Consider the following 10,789-nt stretch of genomic DNA (forward strand, 5'->3'; position numbering starts at 1 on the left):
GAGAGAGATTAGGGGGGAAGTGGAGAGGGGGAGAGAGAAGGACGAAGGGAGAGAGAGAAAGGGAGAGAGAAGAGGGGAGAGAGAGAAGAGGAGAGAAGAGGGAGAGGACGGAAGGATGGAAGAGAGAAGAAGGAGGAAACGAAAAATGAGAAGAGAGCAGCAGGGGAAGAGAGACAAGGAAGAGAAAGAGAGAGAGACGGGAGGGAGAGAGAAGAAGAGCGAAGAGAAGGGGAGAAAGAGAGAGAGAGAGAGAGGAGGAGAGAGAAAGAAGAGGAGGGAGAGAAAGAGAGAACAGGCAGAGAGAAAGGAGAAGAAAGATGAGGAAGATAGGAAAAAGATGCAAGAGGAGTGTAGTGAGAAGGAGGAGAGAAGAGAAGGGGAGAGAGGAAGAGATAAGGTTAGAGAGAAGGGAGAAGTAAAAGGGGAGAGAGAAGAGAAATAAGAGAGAGAGAAGGAGAGAGAAAGAGAGGGGAGAGAAGAGGAGAGAGTGATTGAGAGAGAGAAATCAGATGTAATAGAGGATAAAGGAGAGAGAAGAAGAGAAGAGAGGAGAGAGAGAATAGAAGAGGTGGGTGAGGCATGTTATTGGAGCTAATCGAAGCGAGTCAAGACCACATTTGCCTACTGGCTAAAGCATTGGCTAAGGTTAATCATTGTGTGTAAATACCTGCGTGCATGCGGATATGTGCAAACGTGTGTGTGTGTGTGCGTGTGCGTGTGCGTGTGCGTGTGCGTGTGGTGTGTGTGTGGTGTGTGTGTGTGTGTGTGTGTGTGTGTGTGTGCGTGCGTGTCTTACATCCCCCAGGTGTAGACAGCGTTGCCGCAGCGCTGGTGATGGACGTCCTCAGCTAGGTCAGAGTGGTCTGAGTCCCAGACCAGGCCGATGGACACTATCTCTGGAGAGTTCATCAACACACGGCGGATACGCAACACCTCCCCACAGTTACTCTGCAGGCAGAGAGGAAAACAGAAACAAAAACAAATATTAAAAGAGAAGAAGAACGGTTTCAATGATTATTGAAAGGAAACTGATTTGGAATCTGAGAGAGAGAAAGAGAGAGAGAGACAGAGAGAGAGAGAGAGAAAATGTTTCAATGTAAACATATGTTTCCCATGTCAATAAAGCTCCTTTGAATTGAATTGAAAATTGAGAGAGTGAGAGAGAGAGATATATAGAACCCATTGCACCTTATGGTTGTAAGGTCTGGGGGCAACTCACCAACTAAGAATTCACAAAATGGGACAAACACCAAATTGAGAATCTGAATGCAGAATTCTGCAAAAATATCCTCTGTGTACAACGTAAAACACCACATAATGCATGCAGAGCAGAATTAGGCCGATACCCGCTAATTATAGAAATCCAGAAAAGAGCCGTTAAATTCTACAACCACCTAAAAGGAAGCGATTCCCAAACCTTCCATAACAAAGCCATCACCTACAGAGAGATGAACCTGGAGAAGAGTCCCCTAAGCAAGCTGGTCATGGGGCTCTGTTCACAAACACAAACAGACCCCACAGAGCCCCAGGACAGCAACACAAATAGACCCAACCAAATCACGAGAAAACAAAAAGATAATTACTTGACACATTGGAAAGAATTAACAAAAAAACAGAGCAAACTAGAATACTATTTGGCTCTAAATAGAGAGTACACAATGGCAGAATACCTGACCAGTGTGACTGACCCAAATTTAAGGAAAGCTTTGACTATGTATAGACTCAATGAGCATAGCCTTGCTATCTCAAGAGAAGACTAGGTGGAAACTGAGCTGCACTTCCTAACCTCCTGCCAAATATACACACACGACCATATTAGAGACACATATTTCCCTCAGATTACACAGACCCACAAAGAATTCCAAAACATTCTCTTTTGTACTTTAGATATTTGCACATCATTAAATGTACATAGCCATAATATGACATTTGAAATGTGTCTATTCCTTTGAAACGTGTAATGGTTATTTCACTTTCGTTTGATATCTGTTTGACTTGCTTTTGACAATGTAAACATATGTTTCCCATGCCAATAAAACCCTTTGAATTGAATTGAGAGAGAGAGGGGGGTAGTTTTCTGAGTTAGACCCTTCCACTGACTCACGACCCACCACAGAGCTGGCAGAACACACAAACACACACACTCCCCTTACAACCAGAGAGAGTGGCAGAACACACACACACACACCTAAACACACACACTCCCCTGACAACCAGAGAGAGTGCCAGAACACACACACACACACACACACAAACACACACACTCCCCTTGGGGGTAGGTCCGGGCTGGCACTGGTACTGACAGGAAGGGATTATGCCAGGACGACCTGGTTCTGAGAAAGGGACACACACTCTCATAGCAACACACAGACCATTCCTGTTATTGACACACACTGGGTGTGGGGATATGGGACAAACACACAGTTAACCCAAGGGACATACTGTAGCTTAGGGCCAACGCTATCACAGGCAGTACTGTAGCAGCATAGAGCAAATGGATCCTCTCAGCCTCACAATAACATGGTGGTGTGACTAGCTGGGAGGCTGGAAGAGGGTCGTGTGCCAGGCTCTGCCCAGAGAAGAGGTCCATGTGTGGGTACTCTGGCAGAGAGGGCAGGGTGTGTTGGATCAGCCCTGGATCTATTCACCGTCACACACCAACAGCTTTTTACCATGTGGCAGCAGAACAACACTGCACACACACACACACACACACACACACACACACACCACACACACACACACACACACACACACAAACACACAACACACACACACAAAACACCCAACACACACACACACACCACACATACACACACACACACACACCTGCATGCAAGCACAGTTTAAAGAGCTGTCAATGTGTGTTCACCAGTGCATGAGTGTGTGTGTGTTGTGTGTGTGTGTGGTGTGTGTGTGTGTGTGTGTGTGTGTGTGTGTGTGTGTGTGTGTGTGTGTGTGTGTGTGTGTGTGTGTGTGTGTGTGTGTGTGTGTGTGTGTGTGTGTGTGTGTGTGTGTGTGCGTGCCTGTTACAAACTCACCGGGCAGTTGCGTAGGTCTCCCATGTTGCTGGCGGTTGCGGAGCAGCTCTCCAAACTGTTTGGGGGTGGGCTTCTCTCTACACTCTAAACATCCTCACCGCCTGGTTACTGCAGCAGGGCACACACACACACTGGACTATACACACACGTCCTTAGGAAACACACATGGACTATCACATCACACACACACACACACACAACACACACACACACACACACACAGCACACACACACACACACACACAACATACACACACATCCTCAAGAACACACAATGGACGTATACACACATCACACACACACACACACACACACACACAGCACACACACACACACAACCACACACACACACATACACACACATCCTCAAGAACACACAATGGACTATACAAACATGCGAATGCGAACATGTTAGTAAACACACACGTGCACACACACACATGCTACACACACAGACATGCCTGGTGTTACCAGAGGGACGTGGTAGAGATGTAGTGAACCATCTGAATGAAGGGAAGGGGGTCCGATGAGGCTCCACAACTACTGCACACACACGACAAACACAAAACAGAATACATTAGAAAGACGTCCTCTTATCCTCAAGGGCTGGCCTGGGTGCAAGTAACACATCTGATGTTTAGCCCCAGTTCTCAGGGGCCTCGGCGTCGACTGTTGTCTCTTCTGTCCAACACTTTATTGATCACATTTAATGCCCACAATTGTTTTCATAGAAAATCCCTATGAATGTGGTAATGAAGTGGCTTATGTCCCACCTGTTCGAACAGCGTCATGGCAAACCCTCTGGTGTGGTATACATGTTTAGCCGTACAATGTCCTCTCTGGTCTCTGCGCTGATGTGGAAATGGATACGCATCAGCAGGTTCTCCTGGGAAACACACACACACACACAACACACACACACACACCACACACACACACACACACACACACACACACACACACACCACACACACACAACACACACACACCACACACACACACACACACACAACACACCACACCACAGATGTGAGTGTGTGTGTGTGTGTCAGCATCTACACTAATGTTCAAAAAGTTTGGGAGTCAATAGAAATGGAACTGCTGATTTTTTATGAATATGTCTAATAGGCGTACAGAGGCCCATTAATCAGCATACCATCACTCTCCTGTGTTCCAATGGTACTTGTATTAGCTAATCCAAGTTTATCAATTTAAAAGGCAATTGATCATTATTGTTAATTATCATGTAATTATGTTAGCACCACTGAAAACTGTTGTGCTGATTAAAGAAGCAATAAAACTGGCCTTCTTTAGACTAGTTGAGTATCTGGAGCATCAGCATTTGTGGGTTCGATTACTGCTCAAAATGGCCAGAACAAAATAACTTTCTTCTGAACTCGTCAGTCTATTCTTGTTCTGAGAAATGAAGGCTATTCCATGCAAGAATTGCCAAGAAACTGAAGATCTCGTACAACACTGTGAAACTACTCCCTTCACAGAACAGCGCAAACTGGCGCTAACTAGAATAGAAAGAGGAGTGGGAGGCCCCGGTGCACAACTGAGAAAGGGACAAGTTAATTTGAGTGTCTAGTTTGAGAAATAGACGCCTCACAAGTCCTCAACTGGCAGCTTCATTAAATAGTACCCGCAAAAACACCGTCTACGTCAACAGTGAAGAGGCAACTCGGGACTGGCCTTCTAGGCAGAGTTGCAAAGAAAAAGCCATATCCTCAGACTGGCCAATAAAAATAAATAAGATGGGCAAAAGAACGCAGACACTGCCACAGAGGAAGATTCGAAGAAAGTGTTATGGACAGACCAAATCTACAGACAAAGGTGTTCGGATCACAAAGAAGAACATTGTGAGACGCAGAAAAAAGAAAAATGCATAAAGGAGAGAGTGCTTGACGCCATCTGTCAGCAGGGTCGAGCAATGTGATGGTTTGGATAGCCTCATTCCCTCTGGGATAAACACTGATACACTGGGAAAAACACTGCCACACTGGGATAAACACTGATCACTGGGATAAACATGATACACTGGGATAAACACGATACACTGGATGAACACTGATACACTGGGTAAACACTGATACACGGGATAAAACTGTCACACTGGGATAAACACTACCACACTGGGATAAAACACTGATACACTGGATAAACACTGAACACGATAAACACTGTCACTCGGATAAACACTGTCACACGAATCACTGACACTGGGATAAACACTGATTACACTGTGATAACACTGTCACACTGGATATAACACTGATACACTGGGATACACTGAACACTGGGATAACACTGATACACTGGGATAACCTGATAACAAAACACTGATAACACTGGATAAAACACTGATACACGGAAACACTGGAACCTGATAAACTGGATACACTGATAACACTGATAACTGGGATAACACTAACACTGGAAAACACTGTCAACCCTGGGATAAACACTGATACACTGGATAAACACTGTCCACACTGGGATATACACTGATACACTGGGATAACACTGATACACTGGGATAAACACTGATACAACTGGGATAACACATCTGATACACTGGGATAAACACTGAATACACTGGATAAACACTGATACACTGGATAAACACCACTGGCAGATACAACTGGGAACATCCGATACACTGTCACACTGGGATACACTGATACACTCGGATAAACACTGATACACTGGAGATAAACACTGGATCACCACTGGGATAAACACTGATACACTGGATAAACACTGATACACTGGGGATAACACTGAATACAACTGCGATCATGTACATACACTCGAACGTGCATAAGATATACAGTATACACTGGGATAACTATGACATAAGCTGGTGATGACAGAAACACTGATACACTGGGATAAACACTGTCAACCTGGGATAAACACTGATACACTGGATAAACACTGTCACAACTGGGATAAACACTGTCACACTGGGATAAACACTGATACACTGTGATAAACACTACCACAACTGGAAAAACACTGTCACACTGGGATAAACAACTGATACACTGGGATAAACACTGATACACTGGGATAACACTGTCACACTGGGATAAACACTGTACACTGGGATAAACACTATCCCTCTGGGATAACACTGTCACACTGGATAAACACTGATACACTGGGATAAACACTGATACACTGGGATAATACACTGGATCACACTGGGATAAACACTGATACACTGGATAACACTGATATACTGGGATAAACTGATACATCTGGGATAAACACTGTCACACTGGGATAACACTGTCACAACTGGGATAAACACTGATACACTGGATAAACACTGATACACTGGGATAAACACTGGTCAAACACTGGGGATAACACTGATACACTGGGATAAACACTGATACACTGGATTAAACACTGATCCATGGGATAAACACTGATACACTGGGCATAAACCACTACCACACTGAAAAACACTCACACTATAACACTGATACACTGTGATAAACACTACACACTGGAAAAACACTGTCACACTGGGTATAAACACTGATACACTGGGATAAAACACATACACTGAACACTGATACACTGGGATAAACACTGATAACACTGGGATAAACACTGTCACACTGGGATTAAACACTGATACACTGAGTGGATAAACCACTGTCACACTGGATAAACACTGATACACCACATACAACACCCCACAGAAACAAACCACTATAAACACCAACACCACAAACACTCAGGATAAAACACTGGATAACACTGCACACTGGGATAAACACTGTCACACTGGAGATTAAACACTGATACATGGGATAAACACTGACACTGGATTAAACCACTGATATCACTGGGATAAACACTTACACTGGGATAAACACTGTCACACTGGGATTAACACTGATACACTGGGATAACACTGTACACTGGAATAAACCACTGATACACTGGGATAAACCACTGTCACACTGGGATAAACACTGTACACACTGGGATAAACACTGATTACACTGGGATAAACACTGTTACACTGGGATAAACACTGATACACTGGATAACACTGTACACTGGATAACACTGATACACTGGGATAAACACTGTACACTGATACACTGTTACACTGGGATAAACACTGATACACTGGGAATAAACCCACTGATTACACTGGATTAAACACTGTCAACAACTGGATAAACACTGATACACTGGATAAACACTGATACACTGGATAAACACTGTCACATGGATAAACACTGATACACTGGAAAAACACTGTCACACTGGGATAAACACTGTCACACTGTGGGATAAACACTGACACACGGGATAAACACTGAATGGAATATACACTGCACAACTGGGATAAACACTGATACACTGATAACACTGATACATGGATAAACACTGATACACTGGATAACACTGTCACCTGGATAAACACTGAACACTGGGATAAAACACTGATACACTGGATAAACACTATACACTAATAACACTGCACACTGGGAAAACACTGCACACTGGATAAACACTATACATGGATGGTAACACTATACGACGGATAACTGTCACATGTAACACTGATAACACGGGAAAACACTGCTCACACTGGGATAAACACTCACACTGATAAAACACGTTCACACTGGGATAAACACTGTTCAATGGATAACTACTGGATGCACACTGAATAAACACCTTGTCTACACTGGATAACACTGATACATGGATCATAATAAACACTGTCACACTGGTAAACAGTCACATGATAACACGATTACACTGGGATAAACACTGTCACACTGGATAAACACTTGATACCTGGGATAAAACATGATACACTGGGATAAACCACTATACACTGGATAACACTGATACACTGGATAACACTACAACTGGGTACTGATACACTTGAACCTACACGGATCAGTCACAGGGAAACACTGATACGGTAAAACTGTACCTGGCGATAACACCACACTGGATAAAATGATACTGGGATAAACAGTGTGTGTGTGGTGTGTGTGTGTGTGTGTGTGTTGTGTGTGTCTGTGTGTGTGTGTGGTGTGTTGTGTGTGTGTGTGTGGTGTCTGTGTGTGTGTGTGTGGTGTCTTACTTACAAAGCATTCTGCTGCGTCGTCCATGATCCCCAGCTGGGAAGCGTTGTTCGTCCTGGAAGGTCTTGGCTAGTGCGCTCCGCAACATGTCCGACGTAACACACGCTCACTGCTGAACTGGAACTGGCAAAGATACTCTATACACAACACACCACACACACACACACCACACACACACACACTACACACACACACACACACAACACACACACACACACACACACACACACACACCACACACACACACACACACACACACACCACACACACACACACACACACACACACACACACACACACACACACACACACACACACACACACCACTAGAACTGAGCAAATTGCAGCTCTACAGAGTAGAAACATACAGTTAGCATAATACCACTCTGGTCCAGGTAGTTGTATTTGGTTAACGTCTTCCATGGTGTGAGGAAAAGTATTAACAACAGTACTACTACAACAGTACTAATATTACCTCTTTTGCTCATTGTTTCACTAACACTGGATACCCATTTAAGGCTAGAGAGGTGTGTGGTGTTTGTGTGTGTGTGTGTGTGTTGTGTTGTGTGTGGTGTGTGTGTGTGTGTGTGTGTGTGTGTGATGTGTGTGTGTGTGTGTGTGTGTGTGTGTGTGTGTGGTGTGTGTGTGTGTGTGTGCGCGTGCCAGTGGAGGCTCCTCAGAGAGGAAGGGTGGACCATCCTCCTCAGTCATGAAATTTCTTTCTTTTTTTAAATAGTGAAACATTAAAAGTATTTATTTTTAGATAAAAACTATACTAATATATTTCATATGTCACCAAATAATTGGTTAAAATACACTATTTTGCAATGAATGTCTACAGTAACTTCAACAGCACTCTCTGGGGTCAGCACCATGGTGTAGCCAGAGGACAATTAGCTTCCGTCCTCCTCTGGCTACATTGACTTCAATACAAAACCTAGGAGGCTTGTTGGCCTCACCCCCTTCCATAGAACATACATGGTAATTTGACCACTTCCAGAGGACGTCCTCCACCAATAAAACTTTACAGTATGAACTGACATGTTGTCCATCCAATCAATGAACCTAGTGTGTTGTATTGAGATTGTGCCAAAAGAGCATTATGGGGGTTCTATGTGTTGAGAAGCTTGGTGACATTGTTGGATAGAGATTAAGAGTGAAAAGTGATAGTTTTTTTACTATTATTCAATTTCAATGAGTTTTTTTCAATTTACAGGAGAGGAAGTATATTAAAAAATAGTTTTTGGTTTTAGAACTTTATTTTTGTGTACATTTACTGCAATTTATTTAAATGTGCCATGGTAACTTCAGTAGCTAGCAAGCTAACATTACCGCACGAGTGTGCAGTTTTTCTGGAAGTTATCAATCAACATAATAGTGATGACAGATGTGAGTTAATGTTTTATAAGGCCTACAGTTGCATAGGCCTGCATGATGTGTACGTCGTTCGTTTGAATGAGGAGACCAAGGTGCAGCGTGGTAGGCGAACATCTTACTTTTATTCAAATGAACACCGAAAAACAACAAAATACAAAACGAACGTAAAGTTCTGCAGGCTACACAGCAACTATACAAAATCAATATCCCACAAACTAAGGTGGGAAAAAAGGCTGCCTAAGTATGATCCCCAATCAGAGACAACGATAGACAGCTGCCTCTGATTGGGAACCATACCAGGCCAAACAAAGAAATAGGAAAACTAGATTGCCCACCCTAGTCACACCTTGACCTAACCAAAATAGAGAATTAAAAGGATCTCTAAGGTCAGGGTGTGACATGATGCAAACATGCATAAAGCACAGCCCTGTGAGTTATACTGTCTATCAGTTGTCTGCGTCTGGGTAGAGGAAATCCCCTTCCTAATCTCGTCTAAATATAATTACTATGAGCAAGTATAAGGTTGCGGCAGTTTGACAGGGTTTTCAAAAAACTCCGGGCCCCAGGGGATAAAAATTGCCCCGCCACTCTGGGACCTATGGTGCCACCAGTCTGCTTGCAGTTGTCAGTTATCGTCAGGTATGTGGATGATCAGGGATTTATTCAGGAACTTTTCTTGAGCTACTTTGATGTGTCAAGTGGGCGAGATGCTCAGTCTGTGTTTAACTTCATGGAGAAACTTGTTCAAACCTACAATGGCGCAGCTGTAATGGAATGTATCTGCTATTTGTATTTACAGCTAAGTCCCCTCCTGTTCCCTGATTGAGAGGTGATGACAGCTCCACTCCACTACCATTGTCAACTCTCTACTAAAGTTAACTGAAGCCACGTCTCATGTGTCCGCTCATCCACTGGCACATTGAATGTTTCCTCTCCAAGCACTGTGAGTACCTCCGTAAATTTTCTCTCATTACTGTATGTAGAGTCAATCACATACACAATCACATTATTACACATCAATAATTTTGCCTGGATGAACTCATTCTTATCTCTTTTGTCTAACTGTGTAGTGTTATTGTTTGTCTTCCCAGTCAAATCCTGTCCTGCACTGAAGTCAAGCCTCTGGACACCTCAACTCATGCCTCATACCGTCATTCAATCACTGCTGTGATCCCTTCCCAACACTGTGTAAGTAGCCCTCTCGTTCCCATTCCCCAAAACATTGTACTATAAATGTCT

The 10,789-nt window shown here is 43.5% G+C and overlaps 1 protein-coding gene and 1 pseudogene across 1 annotated transcript in view; one reads left to right on the top strand and one right to left on the bottom strand.

Annotated features, from left to right (window-relative positions):
• The window catches only part of LOC111978379 (ubiquitin carboxyl-terminal hydrolase 54-like), a 4,728-nt pseudogene extending 896 nt beyond the window's left edge, over positions 1-3,832 (bottom strand).
• LOC111978192 (glutamate dehydrogenase, mitochondrial) overlaps positions 1-10,789 on the top strand; it is a 346,877-nt gene that overhangs the window by 221,829 nt on the left and 114,259 nt on the right. The gene's annotated exons all lie outside the window — the stretch shown is intronic.

Source organism: Salvelinus sp. IW2-2015, linkage group LG18 (assembly GCF_002910315.2).
Source record: "Salvelinus sp. IW2-2015 linkage group LG18, ASM291031v2, whole genome shotgun sequence".
NCBI lineage: Eukaryota > Metazoa > Chordata > Actinopteri > Salmoniformes > Salmonidae > Salvelinus > Salvelinus sp. IW2-2015.